This window comes from Physeter macrocephalus, chromosome 9 (assembly GCF_002837175.3).
Source record: "Physeter macrocephalus isolate SW-GA chromosome 9, ASM283717v5, whole genome shotgun sequence".
Lineage (NCBI taxonomy): Eukaryota > Metazoa > Chordata > Mammalia > Artiodactyla > Physeteridae > Physeter > Physeter macrocephalus.
In genome coordinates, this window is record NC_041222.1 from 4,806,073 (window position 1) to 4,821,896 (window position 15,824).

The following is a 15,824-nucleotide window of genomic DNA, read 5'->3' on the forward strand; positions in this document are numbered from 1 at the left end:
TACAAGTAATGAGGCCAGTGTTGTATTTGTTAATAGGGTCAGTATTAAGTTTATTATTCTTTTTCGGAGTGTACCGAAACTAACTGATTGGAAGTCAGTTGCACTAATTAATACTAAAAGAACTGTGAGCCTCATCAGTAGATAGATAGTAAAGGGATAGTCATACAACACCTACAAGATGTCAGTATCAAGCAGCAGCTTCAATGCCGAAGTGGTGGTTGGATGTGAAGTGGAATTTTAATTGGCGCAGGAAACAAACAACAAGGAAGGTAGACCCAATAATTACATGTAGTCCGTGGAATACTGTGGCAATGAAGAAAGTCGATCCGTAGACCCCATCTGAGACCGTAATACTCTGATGCTTGTAGGATTGTAAAATAGCTACCAAGAGTAATTGTAATAAAGAGGGCTTGAAGTGTGTGTTTACGATTTCCTTCCATAATGCTGTGATGGGCCCAAGTAATGGACACGCCAGAGGCCAATAGCACAGAAGTGTTGAGAAGCAGTACCTCTAAGGGGTTTCGAGGGTGAACGCCTGTTGGTGGCCAGCACCCGCCTAATTCAGGGGTAGGGGTGAGGCTTGAGTGATAGAAGGCTCAAAAGAAGCCGGTAAAAAAAGAGGACTTCTGAGACGATAAATAAGATTATTCCGTACTGAGGTCCCTTTTGGACAGTTGGTGTGTGGTGGCCTAGGAAAGTGCTTTCTCAAATAACATCTCATCATCACTGATATATTGTTAGAGTATTAGTTAGTAGGCCTAGTATTAGTAGAATTATTGAGTTGAAGTGAAATCATATGATTAGGCCTGATGTTATGAGAAGGGCTGAAAGGGCTCCCGTAAGGGGCCAAGGACTAGGGTTTACTATGCTATGTGGTACGTGTGGGTTTGGTGGGTCATTATGTGTTGTGCAGATATAAGCTTACCAAGAGGGTAGATACATAGGCTTGAATTATAGCAACGGCGAATTCGAGGACAGTGAGTAGGGTGAGAATAATGAATGTAATGAGAGCAGTGAACGTGCTGATGCTTATTAGCGCTAAGGTTGTTTCTCCAATTAGATGTATTAATAAATGACCTGCTGTAATATTGGCCATTAGTCGCACAGCTAGTGCTACTGGTTGGATGAATAGGCTGATAGTTTCGATAATTACTAGCATGGGGATGAGGGGGGTGGACGTGCCTTGTGGTAGGAAGTGAGCTAGAGATGCTTTTGTTTTGTTGCGGAGACCTATAACCACGGCACCGGCTCATAGGGAGATGGCTACCCCCACCTTCATTGAGAGCTGCATGGTGGGTGTAAATGAGCGGGGCAGTAGTCTGAGAAGGTTGGTTGACCCAATAAATAGGATGAGTGACATTAGTATCAGTGATCAAGTCTGTCCTTTATGATTATGGATGCTTATTATTATTATTTTTAAATTTATTTATTTATTTTGGCTGCATTGGGTCTTTGTTGCTGCATGTGGGGTTTTCTCTAGTTGCGGTGAGCGGGGGCTATTCTTCGTTGCGGTGCACGGGCTTCTCATTGCAGTGGCTTCTCTTGTTGCGTGCAGAGCACAGGCTCTAGGCAGGCGGGCTTCAGTAGTTGTGGCACGCGGGCTCAGTAGTTGTGGCTCGCGGGCTCTAGAGCGCAGGCTCAGCAGTTTTGGCTCACGGGCTTAGTTGCTCCGAGGCATGTGGGATCTTCCCGGACCAGGGCTCGAACCCGTGTCCCCTGCATTGGCAGGTGGATTCTTAACCACTGCGCCATCAGGGAAGCCCTTATTATTTGTTTAGATGTGAGTTGGATTAGCCACTGTTGAAGGGAAATTATGGGATTATTAATTAGTTGTTTTGATGTTGGAAATAAAATACTTGGGAATATAATAATTAGAATGACTGTGGGGAGGCCTATTATTGTTGGGGTCACGAAACGGGCAAGTTAATTTTCGTTCATACTGTCTCTCAAGGGGTAGGTTGTTTTTGCACTTTAGTGAGTGTTGACTTTGGGTTGGGGTAGTAGGTAAGTTTTGAGATTTTTAGTTGAAATATAATAAATAGTGTTAGAACTATAGATGAAATGGTAATAAATCACGTTGATATATCTAGTTGTGGTATGTCATTAAGGAGAATCTTAGCTCTCAGTCTTGAACTTAAAAGGTTAACGCTAACCTAGCTTCTTAATGAGCTTATAGCATAGATGCGGATCATTTTTCCAAGTATTTTAGGGGCACTAACTCAAAGACAATTGGCATGAAGCTATGGTTTGACCCACAGATCTCTGAACACTGTCCGTAATACAAGCCTGGTCATGTTGACATTAGGGTTGTTTGGTTTAGGCGTCCTCAGATTGCATCTGATTTTAGACCTAAGGAAGGTACGGCTCATGAGTGCAATACATCTTCGGAGGAGAGTAGTATTCGGATTGTTACTTCTATAGGCAAAACTACTCAGTTATCTACTTCTAGCAGTCGTAGTTCTCCTGGTTTTAGGTCTGATGTTGGGATTATATAGGAATCAAAATTTAGGTCTTCGTAGTCAGTATATTCATAGCTTCAGCATCATTGGTGACCTATAGTTTTTACAGTAACAGGTGGATTGTTAATTTCATCTATTATGTAAAGGCTTTGTAGTGATGGCAGGGCGATTAAGATCAAGATAATGGCCGGCAAGATCGTCCAGATAGTTTCTACTTCCTGTGCATCTACAGTGCTAGTATGTGTTAGCTTAGTTGTTATTATTAGTGAAATTAATATAAAGAACCAGGGAGCTAATTAAGAAAACGATTATTAGTGTGTGGTAGTGAAAGTGTAGTAGCTCTTCTATGATGGGCAATGTTGCATCTTGAAAACCTAGTTGGAAGAGATATGCCATAGAGATATACAAGATTTCCACCTGTGAATTAACTTCAACTAAGTTATATAAAATTTTACTAATATCTCATTCATGGAGAAAGACATAGTGGCTATGATGTTGGCTTGAAACTGATACAAAAAAAAGGGTTCGACCCCTTCCTTTCTTGACTACTTTAGGTTGACGTAGGTTGGCTCTTCAAATGTGTGGTATGGTGGAGGACATCCATTGAATCACTCTAAATTTGTAGTAGTGAGTTCTACTGTTAGTACTTCTCGTTTGGATGCAAATGCTTCTCAGATAATGAAGATTATCAGCATGATTGCTGTTAATGAGATGAATGAGCCTATTGATGAACTAGTATTTCATGTTGTATTGGCATCCGGGTAGTCGGAATATCGTCAAGGCATATTCCAGATAAGCCTAAAAAATGCTGTGGGAAAAAGGTAATGTTGACACCCACAAATATGATTACAAAGTGAACTTTTGCTCATGTTGAGTTGAGTGTATATCCTGAGAATAGTGGGAATCAGTGTACAAATCCTCCTACGACAGTGAAAACAGCTCCCATTTCACGTAGTGAAAGTGTGTGACTACATAGTAGCTATCATGAAGGACAATATCTAATGATGAATTAGCTAGGATAATGCCTGTTCGTCCACCGACCGTGAAAAGGAAGATGAAACATCATGGCCAGGGACCATTTAATATTACCTCCGCGGGGTGTTGCCAGTCAGCTGAACACTTTTACTCCTGTGGGAATAGCGATAATTATAGTGGCTGCTGTAAAATACGCTCGTGTATCAACGTCTATACCTACTGTGACTATGTGGTGGGCTCATACGATAAACCCTAAGAACCCGATTGATATTATAGCTCATACCACACCCATATATCCGAAAGGTCCAAATCAAAATTTGTATGCATTTCTGCCCTTTGGGACTCCAGACCTCCCCCTTTTTTTTCCTTTTTTTTTTTTTTTTGTCTCCAGGTGCCCTACATGCCCCCCTTCAGGGATGAGGGAGAAACCTTTAAGCAGTTAAAGGTGAATTACCCAAAGAGGATCTTTAAGCTCATCTTTCCCTAGAGATGAAAAAGAAAAACATATAACTCTTCAGAGGGCAACGTGTCACACTCTTTTAAAGTATACAACTTAATCATGGTATAGAATGCAATCAGTACAGTCTGATTTTAGGGGACCCATGGAAAGCTGTGCGAACCTTATGTGCTGAGGGCCATGGGTTGGTAAGCTCTACATTTTATCACCATCCAGACAAATTCCAAGCTTTTATAGCCTGGTATTGGTGGCCACACATGATGTGGCCTTGCTTTATCTTTGCAGCTCCATCTCGTCCCCTCCTGCCTGAACCCTGTACCCCTCTGTCACTGAATCACCTGCTGATCTTCCAGCAGATCCTGCTTTCTGTCACCTCAACACCTCCAAAGCTTTGTACCCCAGTTCTCTCTCTCTTCGGATTGCCCATCTTGACATTTTCCTCCTGTTTAACTCTTTCTTATCTTTTCAGATTTAGCTTTGGGGGGAACCTCCTTGGCAAAGCCTTCTCTGACTCCTACACGGTATATTATACCAGCTGCCCCTCCGTGCTCCAGTGGTCCCCTGAGATGCCTCTGTCATAGCACTTCCTGGACCATTCTGCCAAAAGAGGTTCCCCTGTCCTGTTATTCTTCATCCCAGAACCCTGCTTAATTCCCTTACAGATTACGGTCATTTGTAATGATTTAGTTACTGGTTTGTATACTGTCTCCCTCACTAGACTATGAGCTCCCTGAGGACAAGGCCAGATATCTCATCCTCTACCACCTATGAAAGTGGCCGGCACAGCATCCTGGACGGAGCAGACCCTCAGAATACACTTATTAAATTGAATGGAAATGGCACGGATCACACTGTGTTATAATCATCTGTTTATGTTTCTAGCTCTACCAGCGAACCCCTCATGGGCAGGGACAAAGTCTCATTCACTATTATGCTCCCAGTTCTGTGCTCAGCACAGAACTTGGCATATAATGGGACACTAGTAAATGTGGAATGAATAAATGAACGAATGAATTAAATGAATAGGGACTTCTCTGGCAGTCCAGTGTTTAAGACTCTACGCTTCCACCACAGGGGGCACGGGTTCGATCCCTGGTTGGGGAACTAAGATCCCGCACGCCACATGGCACAGCCAAAAATAAATTAAAAAAAAATTTTTTTAATGAATAAACAGCAGAACTGACATGAAGGCAGGATGAACAAATGATCAAATAAAGGAATTCCAATAACCTTTCTGATACAACCAATTGATAGCTGTTACTTTCACTATTTGAAATAAACATAAACCTCCTCTCTTGATTCTGTCTGCTTGTACTACTGGAAAAAAAAATTATAATGGAGTTGGTCAAGTCTAACCTTTAAAAAACAATCACCACAGAAATCCAATGACTGGAGTAATGAATAGGCAAGACCTTGCTATCAATTTACATTAATTAGTAAGGCTAAGATACCCTCTCAAAATGTCTGCTTCCTTAACCTTCTAGATTTGTATCAAATATCACGCCTTGGTTGTTTCCAAGTTTCATATTTTAAAGAAGTTTGAGTCACTGTAACAGCCCTGAAATGTGTGTGTGTGTGTGTAAAGGGGAAACTACTGTTTCTTCTCTACTACTCACACAGAACTTCCCTTTGGCACCAAATGTGTAGGTGTTTTCCCCACACTGACCAATTCTGTGACACCAGCTGGGTGTCCTACAATCCAATTCAATTCTGACATTATCTACTTGGAGTTAGCATCAGATCCCACAGGTTAAGGGCTCAGTCCCACAAGAATGTCCTCCACCTCCACTTCAGATGCCAAATGCAAGCCCAAGCCTCCAGTACCTCTGACCAACCAGCTATAAGTCAGGGGTTCTCATGACCCTCTCCTCAGGTTTGGTAATTTGCTAGAATGGCTCACAGAACTCAGGAAGACAATTTACTTACTAGGTGACCAGTTTACAATAAGGGATACAAGTCAAGAACAGCCAGATGGAAGAGATACACAGGGCAAGATGTCGAGGAAAGGTGTTGAGCTGGGCTCCATGCCCTCTCTGGGGTCACAACTCTCCCAGCAGCTGTATGTGTTCAGCAACCTGGAAGTTCTCTGAACCCCGTAGTTCAGGAATTTTTATGGAGGCTTCATCATATAGGCATGATCAAGTATTAACTCAATCTCCAGCTCTTCTCCCCTTCTCAGAGGATGGAGGAGTGGGGCTGAAAGTTCCAGACTTCTAACCACAGCTTAGTTTTTTCTGATGACTAACCCCCATGCTGAAGCCATCCACCAGCTCACCAAAATTCTCCTCATTAGAACAACAGACATTCCTATCACCCAGGACATTCCAAGGGATTTAGGAGCTCTGTGTCAGGAACCAGGATCAATAAACCAAACATCAGTACAAAAGATGCTCCTGGCAGCCTTATCACTTAGGAAATTACAAAGGTTTTAGGAGCTCTGTTTGTTCCATAATACTTACATATTTAAATGCTCAGTGGTATCAAAAATACTTAAATGTCTTCAATATAGTCTTTAGTTTTAAGTACAATAGCCAAATTTCCCCAACTTTCCTAAAGGCAGAGCATAGCACCTGATACAGGGCTGCCAACAATCAGGAACTTAAACCCAGGACTGCCCTAGACTATTCTGGCTGGGTAATCAGCAAACCCACAGGTATTTCTGTTTTTACATAGCTGTGATCTTCTCATTTAAACAATTATGCACATAGCTTTTTTTCCCTCACTATATTATTTAGCAAACATTTTCCCCTGCTGCAATATATTCTTTATATTTCCTCTGAAAAAGTCATAACTTCCTGAGTCTCCGTTTTCTCACTTGTAATCGCTTCATCTCCGCTGACACCTTCACCAGAGCTCTGGAGAGTTGAGCAAGCTAACAGAGAGGAGGCTATTCTAGTGGGTGAGAGGGCAGCCTTTGTGGTCACACAGCTTTGTGGAATCCTGGTTTTGCCACTTCCTTGTTATGTTACCTTTGGCAAGTTACTTGTCATCTTTGATCCTCGGTTTTCTTATCTGTAAATTGGAAATAGTTGTGCCTTATGCAGAGAGATGGAATAAGGATTCAATGGGTTTTAAGAAATGCATCTGTAATATGTAATCCAGTGCCTGACACATAGTAGCCCTTAATAAACAATAGCTGCTATTAATGCAAAATCAAATATCTTGAATTGCCTAGCCCAAGATAATTCTCTTTTTCTTTGTCTTATTTTCATATTTTATGCTAGTTTTACCAAGATATGGTCCTAAACTTAAAGCTTATATGCATGTGTATATTTTTCAGATACAATTTTATCATTTAATTGCTAAGCTTTATATCAGAAAATAATAAATTTCTTAGCAAATATGTTAAAAAGCTGCTCTTACTATTGCTATTATTGTTATTATTATTATACTTTGCTTTTCCATAACATTCATGTATCATCATTATTTAACCCTGACCAAATGATTCCTTATTCCTTATTCTTATCGGTGATTCTGCAAGGTACCTCCTCAGGCATACAATGTTTTTATCTCCCCCAAATTATCTCTTCAGATTAAACTACCAGGAAGAGCCAGTACGGCCACACAGGCTTTTTCTCTCTCTGTCTGGCGAGCGCCTGATTCTTCAAGAGCCTCATTTTCAGAAAGCCTTCTCTGACCTCCAAAGAGCAAATCTTCCCTGCCCCACTTTACCTAGAACACACCATCTCTCTCATGGGTACTGTTAGGTCTTCTCCTTCCAATCCTATTTCCACATGGCCCCAGAAGGATTTTTCTAGAAATACATGTAAAGCACTCTGTGGGAAAACAGAATCTCTTAATGGTTAGTGAGAGTGTAAATTGGTAAAAGCCCAAAGATGGGCAATTGGAATACTTATCATTTGATCCAAGAATTCCACCTCCAGGACTTCGTTTCTACAGATGTACTCAAAAATGTGCAAAAGGGCACATCTACAAGGTGATCAGGGCAGCAATGCTTATAGCAGCAAAAAATTGGAAATCACTTAAATGTCCATCAATAGGGGATGATTTAAATAAGTTATGTAACGTGCATACACTAGAATACCATAGATTGGTAACGCTCTGTGTAGTAAAATGGGGGCATTCCCAAACTATATGCATATTTGTCAGTGAAAAAAGCAAGGTGCAAAGCAGCATGTATACAATGCTAGCATATGTGAGAAGACTGAAAAAAAAAGAGAGAGAGAAAGAATAGATACATGTGTTTGTACTTGTATAAAGTACTTTAGAAGGATACATAAGAAACTAGTAACATTGCTCACCTCTGGGGAGAATCTTGGGGTAGCTAGACACGGGGAGAAAGGGGATTTTTCTGTGTATACCCTTTGTTGCCTTTGAATTTTAAATCATCTGAATGTATCCTCTATTCAAAATAATAACAACAATAGACAGAAAACACAGGTTGCAGAGACACAAAAATACTGCAGTATGTACTTGTTGCTAAAGAGATGGCAGAAGATTTCATATTCCGGAGAAAATTGCTCTCCTGTTGGGGAGAAAAGCTTCTAAGGGTCTTTTGGGTGTGCAAAGCCAAAGCCCAGCTAAAACCATCAGAAAGTAACGGGTGACCTCTCTGGGTGAGAGGCAGTTCTGATTTTCAGTGATTCTTTACCTCCTCTGAGGTGGACCCAAGAGCCAGGAGTTTGGGGCACTGAGACCTGAGGAAAGAGAAGAATAAAGAGAAGGAACTAAATAAGAATAAGAAATAGAAACAGACCTCCAGGGCTGAGATGGCTCTCCATAATGGTGTAAGGCTGGAGGCCTTTAGAACAAGTGACTATTGTTTTAGGGGGAGCCAGATCTTGCCATTAGGAATGTGGCAGGATGTGAGGGCTCAAACCGTTTCAATACCAAAACAGTCTGCAGTTGCCTCCCTTTTTTCGCCTACTTACCGCAATTATTCTCCCTTATTTATTGTGCAGTTTGAAAGGTGAGTTGTCCCTACCCTTAAAAAAAGGGAACTCTTTTTCTTTTTCGGTTTGTTTGTATTAACTGCTGATGATCCAGACCCTCGATTTAATAGATCATCAAGTCCTCTGTTAGCGAGCTGGAGAAGAGTAGAGGAACTAGAAGAGAGAAAGAAGTACCGTGGAGGTGCCCAAAAGGAGCAAGAGAGATTTTCTCTAAAGTAGAAGCAGGTCAGAGGACATGAGGAGGAGAGGAAAGTGACAGGCAGGGGTTGACACAAGGACACTCCTGGCCTGGGAGCTGATCTGGGGCAGCTTATCACAAAGCAAAATGACCCAAAGCATAGTTGAGCCAGGTGAACTGAATTAGCAAACAAGGCTTCAAGGGACATTGTTTGAGCAACAAGGAGCAAGGCAAGAGCTGAGTCGTTGTCACAGGTCACTCAGCCATGACCAGAGAACCTCCTGTTGCCTGCCCCAAACTCACCCACACAGGTTGTTCCTCTGTGGGCAGCTGGTGAACAGGTCACTCTAACAGCATTGGAACTGTTAGATGCATTAGCAGCTCTAACTCACTGATGCCTGCCCAGCTGGACAGATGGCCAGCCATACCACACAACTTCAACATGAACCTGCCCCATTACTCCAGGTGACATCATGCCCCAGGACAAAACCCATGAGCCCAAAGCAAGGGAATGGGCACCTGGACCCAGTGGAATGGTGACAAGAAAGCTCTGGGCATCTGTACTCTGTGCGGGAAGGGGAATGAGAAAAGTGGGATTTGAACTGAACAAGCTCACATCCTCCTGAGATGGGACAGTGCTTAATGACACCACTGTTACACATGAACAGGGATAATCTGGATAGCAGTGTCTGGCAAATCTGACAATGTTACGCACTTTCAATGGCTATACTCCATCTCCAGGGCAAATTCCAAATTTCTTAGCCTGGTGTATCAGTCAGAGTAGCCTAAATTATGCTGCAGTAATGAATTAATCCCCAAATCCTAATGGCTTAACACAAGATAAATTTATTTCTTATTCATGGTACATACCGCACGCACGTGCTCCACTAATCACTCATGGACCCAGACGGATGGAGGGGCCACCATGGTGGAGCTGTATCACTTGGAACATGAGGGCTCCTTGGCTACTGGGCAAGGCAGGAAAGCTAAGGAAGAACGTGCTTTTTTATACTCCAGTCCAGAACTGACACGCGTAACTTCCACTGACAGCCGTTGGCGAAACTAGGCAGGTGGTTCTCTTTAACTGCGAGGAGACAGGGAAATGTGGGGAGGAGAAGGATATTTGGTAAGCAGTAAATATCTCTTCATACATAGCATTCGAGACCCTTTGTGATCTCCCCGCAGGATTCCTTCCAGCTTCATTTCCTGCCACTGCCCCCCTTCCCAACTCATAATCCGCCTCTGGTCACAGGCATTTCTCCCAGCTCCCCAGACATGTCCTTGAACCATCCTTCCCCCAGACCTTTGCCCATGCTGGTTCTTGAACAATAAAATGCCCTTTCTCTACCTTCACCATCTGCCAATTCTACTTTTTTAAGCCCAACTCAAATACCACCTTCTCTGCTCCTGAGCCCTTGGGGTAAAACTAATTGACCCCTTTCAGTTCTGCCACATCTCTTCTTATATACTTCCTTTAGCACTTAGAGTCCATGGGACTGACTTCCTCGCATCTTTCACAGTGCCTGGCACATAGTGGGCACTAGATAAATATTTGTCAAGTAAGTGCTTCTACTTTAGAATTTTGCAAATAATACTTTGTTTGTATGTCTTTCCCCACGCCCATCCACCCACCTCCAATAGGCTATGAACTCTGGGTTTCCCCAGTACCCACGAGCACTGAAAAAATATTCCGTAAATGTTTGGGGGAGAATTGATTAATTTGCCTTATGTTTAATTTTGAATAATGATTTTTAAATAATTGTGAATGGGTCTTTTATTTGGGGCGGGTCTTAAAAATGAACATCAACTGTGTGTATGTTACACTTTAATTAAATAGTTTACTCTAAAAACTGAACAAGAATGATAAGGGAAGGGAAAAGGAAGTATTTACTCTAAAAGGGAAGTATTTAGAGAGTAAATGTCACAAACACAAATGCATTTCTAGAAGATGCAATCATTGGTGTGTGAGTTCTGTAATAGCATCTGTAGACAAAGTATTAAAGGTTTTTTGGGGTGCGGTAACATCCACCAAGCTAGCTAAAGCAAAAGGGAGCCCAAGAGTACAAACATTCTGCCTCAGGATCAGGTGGAATCAGGACCAGAGTGCTCTGAGGAACACACACAGCCCTCTTAACTTCTTTCATCTCAGTTTCTCTCTGAGCATATACTTCATTATTCTCACTCATTAAAAGCCAGCTTTTTCTGCTTCTGAGAAAACAGCTACTCGAACCATCAGCCAACAGTGACCCAGTTTCCATCTCCTTTCCAGAGAGCAGCTGCCATAGTCTTCGACCCAATTTCAAGACCTCGGAGAATACCCCTGATAGGCCAGGCTTGTTCACATGCCCACCTGGTCCAATCACAGGTACCGACCAGGGAGGAAAGTCACCAGGTGTACACATGGCTATTTCTCACCATGACCTTTTTTATGGAGGAACCAGGCACTAGAAAACTGGGTCTGGGAAGGAAAAGCAATTGCTGCCTACTAAAATCAGGAGAAGGGAGAACCATTCTTGAGAAACTAGCTTCCGAGAGAGATAATATATAAACATAAATATCCTCTGAAAGGAATGGAGGATAAGGACAATATTTGAGACGGAATTAAGACGGCAGGAGCCACTTCATAGGTACTCTCTTGCAGCTCCCTATACATCATCCTTCATGGACCTCCATTGCCAAGTCCTATCAATTCTACCTCCTAAATCTCTTGTGAAATATCTCCTTCCTCACCACCTCCAATGCCTCAGATCTTATCATGTTTGGTCTGGAGTGTTGCAACAGTCTCTCAACCGGTCTCAGTGCCTCTTGCCTAACCTCATTCTAATCATCCACCACAAGCTGGCCTCCAAATGATCTTTCTTATAAACGTATAATCCTACCATTTCCCTGCTGAAAACTCTTCGATGGCCCCCATTACCTCCCAAGCTTCTTAGCACAGCCTTCAAGTTCCTTTTTGATCTAAGAGACAGTTTCACGTGTTCTCCTTCTTTGCTAAAAACCAGGACTTTCCCCCACAGCCTCCCTACCATGTTTCATGTCTTCTCAAGTATTTGCTCTGTTTCCTCTGCCCCGGATGCCTTTCCCGTTTCCATGATCTCTCTCTGGGGATGCTACTTACCCTTCAAGGTCTAGCTAAATGTCCTCCCTCCTCTGTGGTGCCTCCACATTGTGTTCATTTTTAGCTCTGGCTACATCTGTCTCTCCTGCCGTGTTTTTTCAGAGCAGTAACCATGTCTCATTTATCTTTAAATCCCCAGTTCAAGCCTAGGGCCTGACCCACAGTAGGAATCAACAAATGCTATGGAAGGATGTAAGAAGGGAAGGAGAGTGAAAAGCGGGGAGGGAGAGAAAAACAAAGAAGGAATGAAGGAAAAGGGAAGAGAAGGAAGGGAAGAAAAGGGAGGAAGGAAAAAGGAAAAACCAAGAGCTTGAAGTTCAAGCCTCACTTGTTTTCTCGATTTGTCACTAACTTGGAAGGTTATGGCACTCCTCTGAGACTCAGTCTTCTCCTTTATAAAATAACCTGTCCAATTAACTCACAGGCTTATTGGAGATCAAATAAAGAAAGGAACATGGAAGCACTTTATTCATTTCCATGAAAACACTAGTTATTATTAATTAGCCATTGTGTAGCATTTATTCCCCTACTTAACTGAAGACTGCAGTCTTAGTGGACCACCGTTGTTGGGCAGGACTCCCTTGCAGGGGGTCGGAGTCAAGGTGGGTGACGTAGCATTAGTTACGTCTTATCAGTGACTCATTACCAGAACCTTGTGAGTCAGGTGGGTTTGACATTGGGAACCATTAGGATCACACACAGTATAACAGTGTGTAAATTTGATGACGTTGTTCTATTTTGGGGTTTTTTTGTTTGTTTTTTAAATATTTATTTGGCTGCACCAGGTCTTTAGTTGAGGCATGCGGGATCTAGTTCCCTGACCAGGGATCAAACCCAGGCTCCCTGGACTTCCCTGGTGGTGCAGTGGTTAAGAATCCGCCTGCCAATGCAGGGGACACGGGTTCGAGCCCTGGTCCGGGAAGATCCCACATGAGGCTGAGCAACAAAGTCCGTGAGCCACAACTACCGAGCCTGCACTCTAGAGCCCGCGAGCCACAACTAATGAGCCCACATGCCACAACTACTGAAGCCCATGCGCCTAGAGCCCGTGCTCTGCAACAAGTGAAACCACTGCAACGAGAAGCCCGCGCACCACAACGAAGAGCAGCCCCCACTCGCCGCAACTAGAGAAAGCCCGCGTGCAGCAACAAAGACCCAACGCAGCCATAAATAAATAATAAAATAAACTTATTTAAAAAACAAACAAACAAACCTAGGCTCCATGCATTGGGAGCGCAGTCTTAAATGGTGGACCACCAGGTAAGTCCCTGACATTGTTCTATTTTGGATACTTTTTGTACTTACTTTAAATCCTGGGTGCTCTTTTTCTCCTCAGTTAAATGAATGATAAGGAATACCCACAACAATTGGCTATTACTAATGATTTAAACTCAAATTGAACATGTTTTACACGCTTTGCTCTGGATCAGTTCAATTGGACAGTAGCTCAGGCCTGACATTGCAATGGGAGACTATGAAAAACTGCTTCAGTTTGCAACTACTTATCCGTGTGAATCAGGATTTTCTCAATACTATGTAACCAAAAGAGAAGGCAGAAGGAAATTAGAAGCTGCACAGATGGAAGGTTACAGTTGTCATGTTGCACTTGTCTGGTGGACCAGGTGGGCCCTGTTTAGACCTGATGGCATGGTAAGAAAGAGAACAACATGGGACTAATGTGGGACAGCAGTGTGGCAAGGGGTCCCTTATATGGGAGTAAATGGACCCTTGATCGCTGGCACAAGCTTCCCCCAGTGCCATGGCCTGAGCACTTCTGGCCTGGTTAGTTTCTGACCCCTGGGTTGCTGCACAACCCACTGAACTTTCTTGGGTGAGGACCCAGGGGCAGCTGGGAGCCGAGTCCCCTCACGCGTATCCTGGTCCCATGCATATATTATGCGCTGCTTGTTTGCTTTCCTGAGTCAAGCAAAGTAAAACTCATCCAAGTCATCATTCTCACCAGTCTTTGTACCCAGTCTAAACATCGTGATCTGGCCTGACCCAACTAGACCTCTATTGTCTGTCTGTCCAGCTACATCCCCCCCCTCATCTCTGGGAATTGTTCTTGTCAACCCCTCCATTCACATGAACACCACCGGAACCACAGGATCAGCCATTTTGCACATGCCTTGAACCCTGGCCATGACTGACCTAAGTGAGCCCTTCCCTGTGGATAGGACAATGCCAGTTCCTGGACCAATCAATCCATTCTTCCAGAATTTTTGGAACTGGGTATAGGGGGGAGAAAATCAGTCACTATCTGAATAACTGAACTTGAGCGTATAAAACCAGAGACTATGGATGTGCATGTTTTCTGTGATGTGGACTGGAAAATGAAGAAAGTTGGTCTACAAAAGATAGAGCAGTGATAGTCATAATTAAGCTGAGCAGCGGAGATGAGAACTGAAGAAAGAATAATGACAGACTTTACATCTTGAACTATGTTCTTCATGAGTCTCAGTGGCATTTCTGTGCTAGAATTCCATGAGATTGCCCTGAAGGCCCATAATACATCTCCAAATTTTGCCTAAGCTAAACTGAGATTTCTATTAATCACAACCAAAGAATTTTCATGAATGTACATTGAGAATCTCCAATTTCAATATTTTTATCCACCAAAATTGTCTCATTTTCTCATTAAGTAGTTTCATAATTAGTCAGCTTAATTAACTTGAATTTATACAAATTAAATAGCTATCAATTTGGATGCTTTTGACTTCAGGCTTGCATGCTCATGATCACAAGGTGGCTGCAGCAGCTCCAAGCATCACATCCTCACACAATAGCTACAAAGTTTTACAAATAAATTTTTTTTCAGAAAAACACTGGTTTTTCTTTTGAAGGATTTTAAAATCATTTAAAAATAGAATAGGATAATGGTCCCAATATACTCATCACCCAGCTTTCACAACTATCACTACACAATCATCCTGTATCATCTACACTTTCACACATCTTTCCCCTCCTGTCAGATTATTTTGAGGCAAATCCTAAACATTTATTTCTTTTGTAAATCTTTCATAATATATCTTTCATAAAAGATACAAATTCTTTTTTAAAAAAATCTCCACAATATCATGATCACAGCTAAAATATTGCCAACCATTTCCTAGTGTCATCAAATCTGCAAAATGGTTCACTTTTCCCTACTTGTCTTAAAAATGTGTTTTCCTTTTTACTGTTTACTTGAATTTGAATTCTTTTTAGTGGTCATAGCTAGGAAATATATATTATTTTCTAAAGATAAAAGGTATAACATGTTCACATGAATAATTCCAACTGAAATGGAGAATTACAGTTTTCAGTTAAGCTCATCAATCCTAATCTGTATCTCTATGCCAAATATCTCAGGTCTTAAGGGCACCAACATGATTATATATTTTTATCCCATAATACACAGTTCTTTTGTCTTTGGATATATCGCTCTAGGGATATAGAGTCAAATGATGATGATTTAAAGTCACTCAAATCCTTCTCTGTATGGTTATGTCATCCACTGAATCCACAGTTAGGAACATTTGTATTTTATTTTACTTTCAATTTCTAAGGTTTGCTTTTTCATTTTTTTTTTGGTAATTATATAAATTTTTTTGGCAATTATATAAAATACTTACCTGGCTCCAAAGTTAAATCTACAAAACACATTATATTTTTTTAATATAGATTGTAGATTCTACCCTATTCCTTTCTTCTCTAGTCCCTCCCTCTGCTATAGTAATATTTA

The 15,824-nt window shown here is 42.0% G+C and overlaps 1 pseudogene; it reads right to left on the bottom strand.

The window, feature by feature from the left end:
* Positions 1-2,188: 2,188 nt before the first annotated feature.
* LOC129392396 (cytochrome c oxidase subunit 2-like) lies at positions 2,189-2,855 on the bottom strand (annotated as a pseudogene).
* Between the last annotated feature and the right edge of the window lie 12,969 nt (positions 2,856-15,824).